This window comes from Vulpes lagopus, chromosome 4, assembly GCF_018345385.1.
Source record: "Vulpes lagopus strain Blue_001 chromosome 4, ASM1834538v1, whole genome shotgun sequence".
In the NCBI taxonomy this organism is placed as follows: Eukaryota; Metazoa; Chordata; class Mammalia; order Carnivora; family Canidae; genus Vulpes; species Vulpes lagopus.
The window spans coordinates 32,654,328-32,673,313 of record NC_054827.1 but is presented as its reverse complement, the minus strand read 5'-3'; the positions used below and the strand labels follow the sequence as shown (position 1 = coordinate 32,673,313).

The 18,986-nt window shown below is 44.5% G+C and overlaps 1 pseudogene; it reads right to left on the bottom strand.

Annotated features, from left to right (window-relative positions):
- Positions 1 to 3,033: 3,033 nt before the first annotated feature.
- LOC121488696 lies at positions 3,034 to 18,674 on the bottom strand (annotated as a pseudogene).
- Positions 18,675 to 18,986: the final 312 nt, after the last annotated feature.

Here is an 18,986-nt window from a genome sequence, read left to right as displayed (position 1 = left end):
GCAGGGAGCCCAACGTGGGACTCGATCACAAATCTCCAGGATCACAACTCAGGCCAAAGGCAGCATTAAACCCCCAAGCCACGTGGGCTGCTCAGGAGCATATGACTCTTGATCTCAGGGTCATGAGTTCAAGCCCCACAACAGGTATAGAGATTACTTTAAAAAAATTTTTAAAATAATAAAAATAAGCAAGATGGAAGGCCATACCATTAATACATTTAAACAAATATTTATTAAGTAACTACCTAGTGCCAAACTTCCTTCTTAGTCAGAATTTGCCTCTCATGGAATTTACATGTGATCAATTTAAAAATGAAAAACAAGATAATTTAATTTTGTGATTTATCTTTGAAGGAAAGAAGAGGAAGCTCTGGATCTTGAGCACTTTTATGCACTTTAACAAGATTATTACCTCAAGAGTCAATGGGGCAATTGGCCTCAAAGCTTTCAGGAGTATCTGGCCTTGAGACTGATGATCTTATATATGTCTTTGAGCTCTACCTCTTTGGAATTTGCTGGACTGTCATTGAGGGTTGCTCCAATTCCCAGATGTGAGCTCTTTCTTTTCTGCCTCCAATGGCTCTGGAGGCTGGAGCTCAGAGTTGACCCATCCAGAGCAGACCTCAGATGCTCTGATCAATGTTATACAGGAAAAGTGGAGGTCCCTGGAATGGAAATAGTAGACAAACAAACCCTGGACAGTCTCCTCTTCCTGTGTTGAGACATCTTCCCACTCTGGGTGAGGTCTCTGAGGTCTTACATCCTACTCTCCAGGGGAGACGTAACTACTAGTCCCAGAGATGTCTCCTCTATTTCTGACTCGTAAAATATTCCTGGTAGCCAGATCTGATTAATCAGATTTTATGAGGCCCCCATTATGACATTCAGTAACTTTACCCGTGTTTATGAGTTCCTTACTTATTGATTCCTTACTTATAAAGCACTTTCATTCACATGATCTTGTAAAAATCACAATTCCAACATACAGGTGAGGAAAAAAGGTCCAGAAATGCTCACAGGCCTTCCTAAGGTCCCACCTCTAGTGAACAGGAAGAACGGGACTTCTGACTCTAAACACAGAGTTCACAGTTGGAAGGTGGTATGACAAGAACATAAACCTGGCAGGCGTGTTTGCAAATGGCAAGACTTCCTGGACCCCATGGAGATCTCCTCCAGTTGTGAATAAAGCCATTTTCTAAGGCTCTTGTTCTTCTCTTAGGGGATAGGATTCCAGCCACCAGCCAGGGCTCTTAGCTTTTCTATTTCTTCTGCTTTTCCACCAGATAGTTGGAAGCCAAGAGTGTGAAATCTGGAGGCGTTTCAGTGCTGAGGTGCCCATCATGCTGATGAATGGCCATCTACTTCATCTCCTTGGCTGGATAAGAAGCCAGTTGCCAAGGCAAGCCCATGGGTAGGCACCCCTTCCCAGCTGGCAAGCAGAAATCAGGGCACCCTTTGCCCAGGGTGCAAAGCAGTCTGTCTGCACTGAAGCATCCTGCCTGAACTAATGAGCTGTTGGCGTGGCTGGCCAATTATTTTAGCTCTTTAAAAACCTGCCAAACTCTCTTTTTTTGCCATGGCATTCCCTTAATGGCCCAGGCCTGAAATCAAATCTCCTGTGTGGAAGGCAGTGCCCTGCCCTAGGACGTTCCCCATCCCTTTCACTGCCTTAGGCCATGGGCCCAGGGGTAGAGCAGAGCCAGGATGTTTTCCCCTGGAGCCTAACTCAGATGAATCTTGGCCAGCTCAGCTCTCCACACCTCAGAGACCAGAGCCCTAGGAGAAGCTTAGATAGCTTCCTCCGTTCTAGGAGGCCCCCAAGTATCCCTGGTCCAGGATGAAGGCCAAGGCCTGCCACCAGAGTCCTAGAGTACTTGAGAGCTCCCACCTCTAGAGCAGCCTGACTGTGCAGGGGCCCTGGAGGCCTTCAGGATGGGTGTGTTCCTGACACTATGCCAGCTGTACTGTTGTCCCATTCCTCATTGTCAGGTGCCAGCATGGCTCCTTCCCTAGTCATAAGTTGCTCTCAAGAGAGAACCTGAGAAGCCCGGGTCAGAGACATGACCTATCAAAAGGACATGACTGAGTGGGATGCCAGGGAGAAACAATTGTTCTGTAACAGCACATTCTCCACAATGGCATCATTTTACAGCTTTTAAAGTCAACTACTAGACACAATTGTCGTGAGGACTACACCCGGCACACGCTGGATGGAGCCTGGGGAGGCAGGACTGTGTGAGGCAGAGGCAAGTCTGTCCCAGGCCAGCCCCTTAGGACAGAGTGTGCTCTCCACAGCCAGAGACCACGGTGCTGCCTCCTGCCCAGCTCCTCTCCTCTCACCGACCTGTGCACATCCACCAAGCTCATGGGGTGGCCAGGGCGCCCGCTCTGCCACTGTCCTGCAGAATGAGGCCCTGGGAAGCCAGTGGGGTGGACAGGGGGCCCGCTTTCCCCCCGTCCTACAAAATGAGGCCCTGGAGGAGTGAAAGCATCCCACCTGGAGTGCGGTCGCAGGGCCCAAGGAATGGCTGTTGGTCACTCTGCCTTCTCCCCTGCTCCTTCCCAGCTCATACCCCAGCCATCCTGGTTCTCCTCAGCTGCTTTCTCCCCACTTCCTCTTCTCTGCTTTCTCTCCTTTCTTTCTTCTTTCTGTTCCTGTCCCTCACCTCCCTTCCTTTCGTTCCTCCTCCTCTTCCAGGAGGAAGGCCCCAAGGCCCTCGGCTTCCACAGCAGGCCCGGCAGTGCCATTTTGCTCTCTCCCTGCTCTCTCCTCCCAGCCCAGAGGAGACATGGGCTACAGGTGCAGAGCCGCTCTTCCTGGGGCGGCCTTTCTTTCTTGGGATCCGACTGTACAGGAGGGCAGGAGGTTGCCTGCGTGTTGGGTGGGCCGCGGAAATAAGAGATGGTTGCAGGGGCAGTACTGAGCCCCAGTTCGGAGCCCTGGCCGCCAGCTTGCAGATGCCCCTGTGAATCACCCTCTGTCTCTGTGACTCAGATAAGCTATTCCAAGCCTCTACTGACTCCTCTGTAAAATCACATGTTAGCCTCGTTGAGATGGTGCACTTGGTACAGTGCTGCTCGCAGGGAGCTCTCACGATGTGTCAGCATCCATGATGGTGATGATGAAGCACCAGGTGTGAATCCTCCTCTCAGGTAGTTTTCCTTCCAGAAAGAGAGGTAACACAGCAATTCATGGTAGACACAGAAATCAGGAAGGCATGATAAAGAACTCTGGTGGGGGGCCGGGATGAGGTAGAAACTCCCTCTCCTTGGGATGATGAGGGCAGGAGTGAGACGTGCTCCCTGTCCCCAGTTCTCCTCTCAACCTATTCATTCCAGCTCCCATCCCTACCATCCCAATGAGACTATTCTTGCCAAGGTCACTAATGGCTCCCCACAATGTTCAATCCAATGTTTATCTTTCTTGACTCCCTTTACCTCAAAGCATTTTCTTTACTTGGCTTCTAGATACCACCCTCTCCTGGTTGTCGTCCTATCTCATGAAGTGCCCCCTTGTCATCAGCCTTTTCTACTTCCTCCCCAGCTCCCTGATTGCCCTCTGCTGAAGTACCCCAGGACCCTGACTTGAACCTCCTCACTTTTTTTTTGAAGCTAGTATTTGTTTATTGTAACATTAAAAGGATTTTAACTGTAGTAAAACATATATAGCGTAAAATTTGCCATCTTAATCATTTTTAAGTATACAGTTAAGTACAGTCACACTCATGGTGTCATATAAGCAATCTCTAGAACTCTTTTCATCTTGCAGATCTGAAACTCTATACCCCTTAAACAACAACTCTCCATTCCTCTACCCAGACCCAGGCAACCCACCATTCCACCTTCTGTCTCTATGGATTGGACTACTTTAGGTACTTCATATATATAAGTGGAATTGTACCGTATTTGTCTTTTTGTGACTGGCTTATATTACTTCACATAATGTCCTGTAGGTTCATCCATGTTATAGCAAGAACAAGATCTTCTTCCCTTTTTAGGCTGAATAATATTCCACTTTATGTATATTCCATACTTTATTTACCCATTCATTCATCGATGGACACTGGGGTTGTTTCCCCCTCATGATTATTGGAAATGTTACTATAAACATGGGTATGCAAATATCCCTTCCAGACCTGGCTTTCCTTTGGGTATATACCCAGAAGTGGGGTTGGTGATCATATGGTACACCTCTTCACTTTTCTCCCTACACCTCTGTGATCTCATCCAGTCTCATGATTTGAAATATGTTTGCCAATAACTTCCAACTTTACATCTCCAGCTTAGACTTCTCCCCTAAGTTCTTGACCTAAATAGCCAACAGTGTACTTATATCACCATCTGGATATCCAGTAGGCATTGAGAACTTATTTCCCCAAACTCGATCTTCCACAAGTCTTCTCCACCTCATTTAATCCATCTGTTCCATCAAAACACTTAGAGTCTTCTTGACTCATGCTCCCTCTCACATATCACATCCTTCTGGCTCTCCTTCAAGATAAATTCAGATTCTGACCACTTCCCATTACCACGACTGCTACTGTCATGATCCAAGCCATCATCTCCTCTGACCTGGATTATTAGCAGGCCATGGCCTGCTAACAGGTCTCTCTGCTTCCATATTTGCCCTTCTTCCAAGTCTATTCTCCAGGCAACAGCCAAAATGATCTTCTTTAAAAATTTTTAAGTCAGATTACATCCGTCCTATCCTTAAAACTTTTCAATGGCTTCTCACCTCCCTCAAGGAAATGCCAAAGGGCTTTTCTGACCAACGAACTCAAAATGATCTGGCTCCCATTAGCTCTGTGAGCTCATCTCTTACTAACCTCCCCTTGGGTATTAGTTATCTATGACTGCATAATAAATTACCTCCCAACTTAGTGGCTTAGCAGAGGAAACATGTATTATCTCACAGTTTCCAGTCAGGAGGCAGGATGCGGTGGAGGTACATCCGAGGGCTCTGGGCCTCTCACAGGGCTGCAATCAAAGTATTGACTGGAAATGTAGTTGTCTCGAGGTTCACCTGGGTGAGAACCCACTTCCAAGCTCACTCACCTTGAAGTCGGCAGGACTCTGTTCCTTGTGGGCTATGGGCCTGAGGGCCTCAGCTGCTCGCTGGCTATTGGCCGCAGGCCCCTTGGTCTTCTGTGTTGTGCAGGCCTCTCCATTAAGCAGCTAGCTCACAACATACCAGGTGCACACAAATGAGACAATAGGAGGAGGCGTGCAAGGCAGAAGGCAGAGTCTTTTGGTAAACTATGCCCAGAAATGACAGCCCATCAATTTTGCTGTATTATATCTGTTGGAAGCAAATCACTAGGTCCAGCCCACACTCAAGGGCAGTGAATTATACTAAAGCATGAATCCCAGGAGGCAGAGGTCACTGGGAGCCACCGTGAAAGCTGCCCACCACACCCTGCTCCTTCATCCGCACCAGCCTCCTTGTTCTTCAACACACCAGACGGGCCAACACACCAGCTGGTCCTCAGCCTGGAATGCACTTCCCACATGGCTCACTCACCTCCCTCAAGTCTTTGCTCGCTCACTTGTTCAGATGTCATCTCTTCAGTGAGGCTTTGTCTGACTGCCTAATTCAAAATTGCAGTTCTCCACAGTTCCTATTGCCTCTCCCTGCTTTGATTTTCTCCACAGCACTTAGCACTTTTTAAAAAATTGTATTTATTTATTCATAAAAGACATACAGAGAGACAGAGACAGGCAGAGGGAGAAGAAGGCTCCCTGTGGGGACCCTGATACGACCCCAGGATCACACCTTGAGCCAGAGGCAGATGCTTAACCACTGAGCCACCCAGGCATCCCAACCTTGACACCTTCTAACACCCTCTACTATCCTGTTTATCTGCCTCCATTGGAATACAAGCTCCTGAGGGCAGGGATTTTTGTTCATGTGTTTCACTGCTGTAGCCTCAGTACCCAGAACAATGTCTGGTATATCATAGGTGCTCAATAAGTGCATGAATCCTATGGGCCTATGATTTTCCACTTTTCAGCATGTAATCCTTTCTTCAAAAAATATTGTAGGGGACTCCACTATATCAAACACAGAAAAGCAAAGCAGCTCTCCTGTACTAGGCAGTAGGGACACACAGCCCTGCTCCATCTATTATGCTGAAACTCCCCTTTGGTGGTGGGGAGAGGGCTCACAGGGCACCAGGCTTCCCTAGGAGCAGTGTGGGGAGTTATGGTCAAAGCTAAGAAGGAAAGAGCTCACTGCTCCAGCCCTTCATGTGGTTCCTGGATCCTGCTAGAACCCAGGCCAGTGTTTTAAGCCACAAGAAAGGAGCCCTACAGCCTCACTCCTGTTCCTACCATAGCCACCAGTGAGCTCCACGTGTGCACCTAGCTCTCTCAGATTCCACACTTTATCCTATTTCTGGCCTCTGAAAAGTGAGAAAACATCCAGAGACTCCCAGAGAGTCACTGTTGTAAAAGACCTTATACTACTTAGCACGACTTTCTGCCCTATGGTTTGCAATCATTAATCCATTTGACAAACACTGAGTACCTGCTATGTACACACCAGGCACTGTCTATAGACCTAAGAAAAACAGTACCTTTCTTCCAGTAGCACATGGAGAGACACCCATCTCCGAATTCCCTCTGTTTGACCACCTCCAGGTCTGGGGGCCTCCCTGGCTCTCAGGGCAACATGTCCCCCTGCCCAACAACACCAGCAACAATGCTCTGCTGCTTTCTACTAAGCCCTGACTGTTTTCTTACAACTCCCTCTTTTGGCCTTAATTTTCTCCTCTGGCCCCACACCGAATAAATCTCTCTCTCTTCCAAATGATAGCTTTTAAGGACTTGAAAACAGTCATCAAGTCCCACAGAGAGCTCGCCAAGACTTGTGGCCACTTTGGGGGGGACTGTGTTTTGCGGCTGCCCCTAACGAGCTGGGATTCTGGAGCTGGGCAGCGCTGGGTGGCTCTGGATCACGTAGCCAGGCAGGCAGGTCGTGCCAGGAACTCCCTCTTGGAGGCCGGAGGCTGCTGCCCGGCGCCCCACCCCAGCAGGAGGGAATTCCAGAGCACTTTTGATGGAGGGGTGAAGGGTACACACCAGAGTCATGCCCCGGCTTGAGTTTTCTGCTCCTGCCAAGCTCCCCTTCCTGAAGGGGCATCTCATCCTCCAGAGGCAGCCCTATGGCCTGCTCATGGGGTTTCCAAGCTGCTGAACCCTGTTCCCTGCAGGCAAGCGAGACACAGTGAGGAAGGGGCCAGTGGCTTCGGGAAAGCAAAGCTGCCATCGGGAGGCAGCACCAAGGAATTAAGTGATTTCTTTGAGTGTCCTTTATTGCAACAAAATGTAGTTTTCCGAGTAATTATTTGCCTGATGCAACAATGCCTTGGCTTGTAAATCTTCCCGACAAGGGGTCAGTTTTCTGCTTTTCCCTGCAAGGCCGAGGCCTGGCAAAGTCTGTGGGCCAGCCCAGCAGGTCTTGAATTCATTAGTTTGGGCCACTTGGCTAGGGCGCCTGCCGCTCTTCGCCACAGCCGTGGGCTGCTGGGCATCACCCTGTCTGCCCTCTAAGGCGGGAGGCCAGGCTTGCCCAGGGAGAAGAGGAAGGGCGGGGGGGTGGAGGAGGAAAGGGCACGAGAAGGGCGGTGGAGAGGGGAAGGCAGGAAAAGTGAGAGAGCCTTCACTACTTGCTGGCTAGCTGCAAAGCCTCAGAAGAAAGAGAAGAAGCTTCAGAAAATGGGCTTGGGGGGGGGAGGGGGTGCGGATGGGAGGGGAGGAGCCTGGGTGGCTCAGCGGTTTAGCGCCTCCTTCAGCCCAGGGCCTGATCCTGGAGACCTGGGATCTGAGTCCCATGTTGGGCTCCCTGAATGGAGCCTGCTTCTCCCTCTGCCTGTGTCTCTGCCTCTCTCTCTCTCTCTCTCTCTCTCTCTCTGTCTCTCATGAATAAATAAAATTTACACAAAAAATGGGCTCAGTTTCAGAAAGGCGCCCGGATGTGGGGAGTGACATGTGGGATCTACCTGCATGGCTATACAAGGAAGCACGTTCCTCTCTCCTGGCCGCAGAGAGAGGATGGAGAATCAAAAGGCCATTTTCCAGTGTCTGAAGTCTCTCTTACATTGCCCCCGCCTCCCTCCCCTTGCTCTCTCTTTTTTCCTTATGTACTTATTCCTATTTAAAATATAAAGTCATAGGGCCGCCTGGGTGGCTCATTCCATTAGGCATCTGCCTTCAGCTCAATTCATGATCTCAGGGTCCTGGGGTGGAGCCCCGCATTGGGCTCCCTACAGAGCAGGGCACCTTAGGCTACTTCTTCAGTAAGACATTATGAAGAAGAGGGGGATATTGATAGACTAGACAAAAAGTGTCCAACGGAGTGGAAGAAAATCCAGAACAATATGGAATCCTGGAAGGCAAGTGAATGCAGTATTTGAAGGAAGAGACAGTACTTAACTGTATCAAATGCTCGTGACGTTACAAGATAAAGATTAAGAATTGTCTGTTGCTGGGCACCTAAATGGCTCAGTCGAGTGTGTCTGCCTTTGGCTCAGGTCATGATCCCAAGGTGTTGGGATCAAGTTCTGATCAGGTTCCCTGCTCAGTGGGGAGCCTGCTTCTCCCTCTCACTCTGCTCTTCCGCTGACTTCTGCTTTCTGTCAAATAAATAAATAAAATCTTAAAAAATAAAAAAAAAACAACCAAAGACATAAATAAAGACATTCTCATGCTTCCTTGTCCCTCTTTCTACTTCCTTCATCCTTCACCCCCACTCCCCTGCCCAGCTCTAATTCCAGCCTGACCCCACTTCTTTGACACTCACAAGTACCTAAGTAAATGTTACTCTTCACATCCCCCAGACACTGTCCCTTTCTCTGTGCCACCTTAATCTCCTTCCCCATCAATCTCCTGAGGACATGAGGGAGAGTGTTGGCATCCTCAGAGAAGACCAAAGGTCTATCTTTCCGAATTCACCAGAATGTCAGCCCACTGTGGACAGACATACACGGGGGATCTATACTAAGTACCCACCACATGGCAACCCCAGACTTTGCCAATCAATCCACATCTACCCCCTATCAACTTCCAATGAGGAAGGGCCATTCTGGTCCACACAGGCCCTTAATCCACCACCCTAGTAAAAGGTCTGGGCAGAACTATCCAGTGGGTACTGGGTCCCTCACAGTCCCATCCTGCCAGGTTTGTAAAACCTAGTACCTTAACCATCTCTTACCTGCCCATTAAAACCTACCCTGAGGAAAATATCTTTAAACTCCACCATTTGTACTTACGTGTGAATTTAAAACCCTGTGTTAGGTCAGCCTAGAGATACTTGCCTTTCAATCTTCCCTAATTGCAGGATTAAAGGCTTTAAAATTCCACCCAGGGAAAGGTGTTTTAAGGGTGCAAAGTGCTCTTGCCCCATTCTGATGTCAACTGTGTACTTTTTTCCCTCTTAGGCCAGCCTAGAGCCCAATCCCCTCAAGCCAAGTTAAGAGGGTTCTGGCCCACACTTCTGGGGGCAGAGAAATGGCTACAGAATGTCACAGTGGTGAGCAAGGGACTTGTGAAATCTCTCCTCTTCCCACCCGCACTCCAAGGGTCTGGAGAAGACAGTTCAGTGTGCTCATTGCAGTTAAGTTAACCTAGACACATTTCTGCCTGGACACAGGATCCTGGGCTGGAGCTTCCGTGATTGTGTATTCTCTGTGGGCCCAGCCCGTGGTTTCTACTGGTGCTAGAAACATGAAGCCCCACCCTTCCACTCAAGAGCTCAGATCAGGACAGCAGCAAGGCCTCGTGTGTGGTTAGCACAGCAGGGGGATATTTGTCTTGATCTCTGATGTGAATCTTGTCTGAGAGTTCTTTGGGGAATGATGTTATGGCACCAACATCATCAATTTTTTTTCCAAAGTGTCCAGATGTTCATGACACTGTGATAGGCCAATGAAGTTGGATCATTCAGCAGTGTCTGAAACTTCCTCTTTGTCATGGAGAGCCATCGCCCAGAATGCGCTCATACCTTTTCATTCTACAGCCAGCCTCTCCTGGCTGTGCCAGTCTAAGGGAAGCAAACTTACCTTCTCTAAAAGGTTGCAGAGGTCTTTGGGGGGATCTTGGGCAGGCTAAACCAGAACCCTTATTTGCTTTGGTTGGTGGTCTCTGCCACAGAGCTAATGAGCTGCAAATACTCCCCTTCAAAAGGAAGGGCTGTGCCTTTGAAGCCTGCAGGGACCCGCCCAGAATACCACAGCTGCCAGCTGCAGGCAGAACTTCCCAAAAAGGGCCTGGAGAGCAACTCGATGGGAATCAGAGAGTGTGTCCCACCAGCCTCCACTCCGGGGCACACTCCTGCTCAAAGCCTCTCCTGTGGAAAAGGGGAACAGTTATGCTTTGCATCTTGCATTTTGGGCATGACACAAAAAAGCATAACGAGTACCATTTGTTGAGTTATTAAATACACACCAGCCCCTACACGAAGCACCGTACATGTGTCATGTTCTCTGTTTTTCTCACAGACCTTAAAGATACAGAAGCCGGGGCACAGAGAGGTTCTGTCCTTAGACCAAAGTCACACAGCTATTAGGGGGCAGGTCCAGGACTTGACCCTAAGGCTAGCTGACTTCTAAAACCATACATCTCAACATATGGTAAATTAGTTTTATTTCTATAAAACCCTGGAAATGAGCCTTGCTCTACATGTGTCTGGGGCCCATGTGCTTAAGACCAAATAGAAATTGGTCTACGTCCAAAAGAAACCATGCTATCAGGTCAGTGATCATCTCTGAGAGAACACGGAAAAAAGTCCTCTCATTTAGATCTCTTCTTCCCCCACTTTCAGCCAGGCATCTGTTTGGTGGGAAGACTTCCGAGTATACATACTGTCAACTTCCAGTGAAATTTGGAACAATAAGGACTGTGGGTGGCATCTGGGCAGCCAGAGAGGATTTCTGCTTCCTAATGATTTCTGCGAACTAGCTGCAGGTTGCCAGCTCAGTCCCTTCCACAAGAACAGGGGGTTAGCCCAGAAGGCAAGACAGTTCAGCAGAAATGAAGAAAAGCAAGTTCTAGAAGCAGATGGAGAGCCACAGTAACCTAACAAGACCGACCGTATTGAGTATGTACCTAATGCTCAAAGCTTACAGCAACTTGTGAGCATTAAGTGCGTCCGTGTGTGTGTGTGTGTGTGTGTGTGTGTGTGTGTGTGTTGGGCAGGGGTGTCAGGGAAGAGGAAAATCTGAGAAATATAAGACCCTCAAGGCTTTTGCAAACGGGTTGAGGAGAAAGGACCAATATTATATATAAAATAACAGCCCAAAGTGTGTCACAGTGCAAATAAGTGTTAAATTATTCAGAAGAGACATAACTGCAATAGGAGGCCAGATCAGCAGGACTTAGACTAGTAAGAAGGGGCTTCATGGGGTTCGAAGAAAACTTAAGCTGGCTCTTGACCGCTGCTGGGAAGATGCAATCAGGTGCTGAGGAGGTGAGGGCATTCCTGCTAAGGAGCATCCATATGAAGACTATAAATAAAAACTGAAATCAAGTCTGCATTGTACTTTAAATCACAAGCTGTTAGGGCTCATGGGGTCTTTAGAGGCCACATAGTTAAGCCCTTCCCTTCACGGACAAAAAAAAACAGAGGCCGAGAGAAATCAAGTTGCAGGGGATGAACCCTGTAACCTCCTTGGGCTTTAGTGGATATTGGTCTCCATGGAAGTGGGATTGCTTTGTAGACAAGATCTCAGTTAACCCAATAACATCCTTGGGAACCAGCCAGAGACAGAGATAGTGGCCAGAGCAGCGGTGGTGATTTGATCCTTTGTATCATAGTGAGCTGGAAAATAACCAGGTCCCCCAAGCCTGCTCTGTCAAACTCTCCAGCCACAAAGCAATTGAAAAGGGATGCTGTTTGAAGGGTGGGAAATAAGGAGACACCTTCGCCTCCCAACTGGCCTCCAGGCGCTCACTCTTGCTCCTGTTTGGCAAAATCTGTTCAGCACACTGCAACTAGGTATAATTTTATACCATGAAATTCACCCATGTTAAGTGTAAAGTTTGATGAAAATTGAGTAACTGGACATAGTCCTATAAATATGACCACACTCAAGATGTAGATGTTTCCAGCACCACGAAAATTTCTCTCATGCAACCAACTGTTGAATACCTTCCTGCCTGACACTTGCCCCAGGCAACCGCTGATGGGTTTTCTGTCACTAGTTTCCCCTTTTCTAAAATTCCATATAAATGTAATGAGGCAGCATGTGGTCTTTGATTTTGCCTTCTTTCACTTACCGTGATGCTTTTGAGATTTGTCCACAATGCATGGATTCACGTTTCATCCTTTTTAGTGCTGAGTAGCATGTGGATATTCCCCAAGCTGCTTACCCACTCACCAGTAGATAGACGTTTGATTTCTTTCCCATTTTAAATTATTTTGAATACAGTTTCTATGAACATTCAGGTACAAGTCCTTGTGTGGACATACGTGTTTATTTCTCTTGGGTAAATATCTGGGAGTGGGATTGCCAGGTCATAGGGTGAGTGTCTGTTTAATTTGATAAGACACTGCCAAACTGTTTTCTGAAGTGGCTGTAAGATTTTGTGATCCCTGGGGCACCTGGGCGGCTCAGTGGCTGGGTGTGCCTTCTGCTCAGGTCATGATCCCAGCATCCTGGGATCAAGCCCCATATCAGGCTCCCCGCAGCTCAGTGGCTGGGTGTGCCTTCTGCTCAGGTCATGATCCCAGCATCCTGGGATCAAGCCCCATATCAGGCTCCCCGCAGAGAACCTGTTCTCCCTCTGCCTATGTCTCTCCCCCTTTCTGTGTGTGTCATGAGTAAATAAATAAAATCTTTTTAAAAAAAGATTTTGTGTTCCCTCTGACAATGTGAAAGAGCTCTGGTTATTCCACATCCTCACCAACACTAGGCCTTATTGGTCTTTTTAACCTGACCTATTTTAGTGGGTGTGCAAGAATATCTTGTTGGCGCTTACTATGAAGTTATGTCCTAACTAGCAATGCATCTTTTCATATATTTGCTGACTTTTTTTTTTTAAGATTTTATTTATTCATTAGAGAAAGAGAGGCAGAGAACACAGGCTGAGGGAGAAGTAGGCACCATGCAGTAAGCCCAATGTAGGACTCGATCCCGGGACCCCGGGATCATGACCTGAGCCGAAGGCAGACTTTCAGCAGCTGAGCCACCCAGGCATCCTAGCTGACCTTTCTTACATCTTCTTTTGAAAAGGATGTATTCAAATTGCCCATTTTTTACTGGTTGCTTACTGAGTTATAAGAGTTCTCTTATGTATTTTGGATACAAATCCTATTCATAAGTATGCTTTGCAAATATTGTTTTCTCAGTGACATGTCTTTTGTTGTCTTACTTGTGTCTTTTGAAAGGTAAGAGGTTTTAATTTCATTTTTTAGAAGATTTTATTTTTAAAGTAATCTCTATACCCAATGTGGGGCTCAAACTCATGACCCCAAGATCAAGAGTTGTACGCTCTACCAACTGAGCCAACCAGGTACCCCAAAGGTTTCAATTTTAGTGAAGCTAATTTTATTAACTGATGTGTACTTTCTGGATCTTTATGAAATTTTTTGCTTAACCTAAGGCAATGAAGATTTTTTTTTATATTTTCTTCTAGTTGTCATTTCATGTTTAGCTCTACTCATTTTGAGTCAATATTTCTGCACATTTTAAGGTAAGGAACAAGGTTTAGTTTTTTAAATGCAGATATTCAGTGGTCCCAGCAGCCCAGACTATTTTTTTCAAAGTGTCTTGCCTTGCCACCTTTGTAAAAAATCAATTGATCATCCTTAAGACAGCGGAACTATTCTTCTTTTATTCTTTTAAGATTTTATTTATTTATTCATGAGAGAGAGGCAGAGACACAGGCAGAGGGAGAAGCAGGCTCCATGCGAGGAGCCTGACGTGGGACTCGATCCTGGGACTCCAGGATCACATCCTAGGCCAAAGGCAGGCGCTAAACCGCTGAGCCACCCAGGGATCCTGGAACTATTCTTTATGATATTGTTGGATACTTGCCTCACATTTGTCAGAATCTATAGAATGTTCAACACCAAGGGTAAGACCTAATGTAAACTATGATCTTTGGGTGACAATGATGAGATCAATGTAGTTCTAACAAATGAACTGATCAAGTCAGTTCCAACAAATGTACCTCTCTGGTACAAGATGTTCATAGTAGGTTAGGCTGTGTACCTGTCAGAGTAGGATATATATGGGAACTTTTTTTACTATCCACTCACTTTTGCTATGAACCTAAAACCACTCTAAAAAATAAAATCTATTTATAAAAAAGAGAAAAAAAAAGTCTATTTTTAAAAAAGATTTATTTATTTATCTGAGAGAGAGAGAGAGCAGGAGCAGGAGGGACAGAAGGAGAGAGAATCCCAAGCATACCCTGAGCTGAGTGAGGGGAGTGCACTGTGGGGCTAGACCCCAGGACTCTGAGAGCCAAAACCAAGAGTCAGACTTTTAACCAATTACACCACCCAGGTGCCCTTAGTCTTTCTTTCTCTCTCTCTCTCTTTTAAACAGATCAATTGACTATATATGATATGGGAGTCTATTTCTTTTTTTTTTCTAAAGATTTTATTTATTTATTCATGAAAGACACAGAGAGAGAGAAGCAGAGACACAGAGGGAGAAGCAGGCTCCAAGCAAGGAGCCGGATGTGGGACTCGATCCGGGGTCTCCAGAATCACACCCTGGGCTGCAGGCGGCGCTAAACCGCTGCGCCACCGGGGCTGCCCTGGGAGTCTATTTCTGACTCTCTAATCCATTCCACTGATCTGTCTATATTTATTTCAATACCATATATCTTGATCACTATGAGTCATGACAAGTTTTAAAATCAGATAATGTAAGTCATCCAACTTTGTCCTTCTTTTTCATAACTACTTTGGCTACTCTACGCATTTTGTCTTTTTCATATAATTTTAGCATCAGCATATTAGTTTTTTCAAAAATACCTTCTTGCTTGATTGCTTGGATTGCTTGAATCTACAGGTCAGTTTGGGGAGAATTACCATCTTAATCATATTGAATATTCCAATTCATTAACACATAATCCATTAACATAGAAGCCATTTAATTAAGTCTTCCTTTGTAATGGCTTCTAGTTTTCAGCATACAGATCTTACACATCTTTTGTTAAATCTATTTCTAAGTATTTTTCATGTTATTGCAAATAAAGATTTAAAATTTTTTTTCTAAATTTCCATTGCTAGTATATAAAAATAAGATTAGGGGTCCCTGGGGGGCTCAGTCGGTTAATCATCCAACTCTTGATTTCAGCTCAAGTCTTGATCTTAGGGTTGTGAATTTGGGCCTCCACATCTGGTTCCACACTGGGTGTGGAGACTTCTTTAAGGAAAAAAAAATCCACATTGGGCTCCATACTGAGTGTGGAGTGGAGCCTCAGTATGGAGCCTTTTATAAAAAAAGATTAATTTCCATATATTGACCTTATATCCTGAGATCTTGCTAAATTTATGTGTTAGTTCTAGTAGCTCTTCTGTAGAATCTTTGGGATTTCCCTCATATATAATTATGTTATCTTCAAAGAAAGTTTCACTACTCCTTGTCCAATATACATGCATTTTATTTCTTTTCATTGACATATTTTACACTGGCTACAACCTCTGGGACAATGCTAAATACTAGTGGTGAGAGAAGTTATCTTTGCTTTTAAGGGAGAAATCACCAAACTTTCCACCTTGGAGTAAAATGTAGGTTTTAAAAGATCTCTTCAATTAGGTTGAAAAAGTTCCCTCCTATTCCTAATTTGCTGAATGTTTGTGTGTGTGTGTGTGTGTGTGTGTGTGTGTTATTTATGGAAGGGTATCCAACTTGACAAAAGCTTTTCTGCATCTATTGAAATGATCATATTGTTTTCCTTCTTTATTCTGTTAATTTGTTGAGTTACACTGATTGATTTTGAAATGTTAAGCCCATCTTGCATTCCTGGAATAAATTCCACTTGGTCATGATGTATTACCTTTTTTTATATGTCAATGGTTTTATTTGCTAATATTTTATGAAGGATTTTTATGCTTCTATTCATGGGGGATGTTGCTCTATAGTTCTTTTTTTTGTAATGTCTTTATCTGGTTTTGGAATCAGGGTTATACCAGCCTCATAAAATAAGTTGGGAAGTGTTCCCTCCTCCTCTATTTTCTTAAAGAATTTTTGTGGGCCTACTATGATTTTTTTTTTCTTTAAATGTTTCATAGAATTCACCAGTGAAGCCATCTGGACTTGAAGTTATCTTTGTAGATGAAGTTTTAACTATGAATTCAATTTCTGTATTTTATATAGGCCTATTAAAGTTTTCTGCTTCTTTCTAAATCACTTTTGGCAATTTTGGTCTTTCAAGGAATGTGTCCATTTCATCTAGGTAGTCACATCTACCGACTTAAAGTTGTCCTCAATATATCCTTATTATTCTTTTCATGACTACACAGTCTATAGTAATATTTTTTCTTTCATTCCTCATATTGTTAATTTGTATCTTATCTCTTCTTGTCTTGATCAGTTTGATGATAGTCCCACAAATTTTACTGATAATTTCAAAGAACCAGCTTTTTTATTTTTATTTTCTCATTGTTCATTTTCTATTTCGCTGAGTTCTGGTCTTTATTATTTCCTTCCTTCTATTTACTTTGGGCTTAATTTCTCATTTGCTAACATCTAAAGTGATGAAGTTAGGTAAGTAATTTTAGGGTATTTTTTTCCTGATATGAGCATTAGGCCTATACATCTCCCTTTCCACATTGCTCTAGGTCCATCCCATAATTTTTTGAATAAATTACTAATTTTAGAATATTTTTAGACTTAAAGAAAAGTTGCAAACATAGTACAGAGTTTCCATATACCCCTCACCCTGTTGCCAACTACTTATTTACACTTCACATTGCTATGGTAGATGTCACAACTAAGGTATCAACATGAGTGTATCATTATTAAGTGAATCAACACTTTCTTTGGATTTCACAAGTTTTTCCCTAAGATCCTTTCATTTTCCAGAATCCCATCCAGGATATTCCATTGTATTTAGTCATCCTCCTGACTTAGCTTCTCAGATTCTTTGCTTTTGATGACCTTGACTGTTTTGAGGAATACCAGTAAGGTATATTGTAGACTATCTCTCAGCTTGTCTTTTTCAGGCTAGAGTGGTTGTTATGGATTTTGAGAAGAAAGATCACAAAGGTAAAGTGCCATTCTCATCACGTCATATCAAGGGTTTTTATCAGCATGGCTTATCAATGACAATGTTAATCTTGATCAGTTATCTGGGGTTGTGATTGTCAGGTTTTTCCACTAAAGTTGCACCCCATCTTCCTCTCTTACAATCCCTTTCCATACTTTATTCGACAGCTCATACTCAAGGGGCTGGGGGTAGCATTCATATAATTTATCTGGAATTCTTCTGTACAGAAGACTTGTCTCTTCTCCCACATTTATTTATTCAGTCATTGATTTATATCAACACAGATTCATGGATATTTATTTTATATTTTGGCCATAATCTAATACTGCATTACTGGTTTTGTATCTCAGATTGTCCCAGCTTTGGACATGGGAGCTTTTTTAGTTTCTTCCTGTATCCCTTCCACCTGCCCCTATCCTGATTTTTGAGCATTTCCTTACTCTCTAGTGAAAGATGTTCTAGGTTCATCTTGTATATCCCCTGTTCCAGTCCTACAATCAGCACTGCTTTAGTAGCAGCCCACAAATTTCAATGTGTTACATTTCCATTATCATTTAATTCAAAATGTCTTCTAATTTCTACTATGACTTCTCTAATTATTGGATTATTTAGAACTGTGGTATTCAATTGCCAAATATATGGAGTTTTCCTAATTATCTTGATTTTTTTTAAAGATTTTATTTATTTATTTGACAGAAAGAGAGAGAGAGAGAGAGAGAGAGAGAACAAGCAGGGGGAGCAGGAGAGGGAGAGAGAGAAGCAAGACCCTGGGATTGTGACCTGAGCCGAAGGCAGACACTTAACTGACTGAGCCACCTAGGCTCTATTGATTTCTAATTTAATTTCACCGTAATCAGAGAACATATTCTCTATGATGTCAATCTTTGTTGTTGTTGTTGTTGTCAAATGATCCTTTATTGAAATATTTTCCTTTGTAGTTCTAAACTAACTAGGCATTCCACTGCACCACTATTGATGTCATCTGTGATGTCATGAGGACAGCAACCAACAACACTACAGCCCACAGCCTGGGCAGTCCTCAGAATGTTTTTAATGGTTCCAGAGAGTTCTCTGGCTAAAGATCAGTGCCACATCTGTCAGACAATGTTGACGATCTCATCAAAAGTGAGATTTCCACCGTGCTTAATGTTTTTCTGCTTCCTTCTGTCTTTTGGTGATTCCTTGAGGGCTTTATTAATCAGGGTGGAGACAGAAGGTACCACTTCAATCTGGGCCTATCTGTTCATAATGGTCAGTTTCACTGTAATCCTCAGACCCTTCCAATGTCATCACCAAACTTTTGGATATAGACCCAAGGGACTTATCTTGGGGACCAGAGTAGACATGGCACTGACTTCCTCACCAGCGCACCTCAGGTATATGATTTTAATATGGTTGGTATTGAATTTAGGTGACATGGTGGAGGTGGCTGGTGTTAGATGAACCCAGATTTGGGAGCACTAAAGACAGTTGCTCCTTCACCCCCTCCCAGCTGAAAGCCAAAAGGCTATGATGTCAACCTTTTTAAATTTAAAATTTGCTTTATGACCCACCTTATGATCTGTCCTGGCAAACACACCACGTACCCTTGAAAGGAATATATATTCTGTCATCATTCAGTGTAATATTCTATAAATAACAATGCAACCACAGTGATTGACATTGTTGTCCAAATCAGTTTTTTATTGATTTCTTGATCTCATTTTATCAATTGCTGGGGAGAGATGATAAAATTACCAATGACTGTGGAATTTTCTATTTCT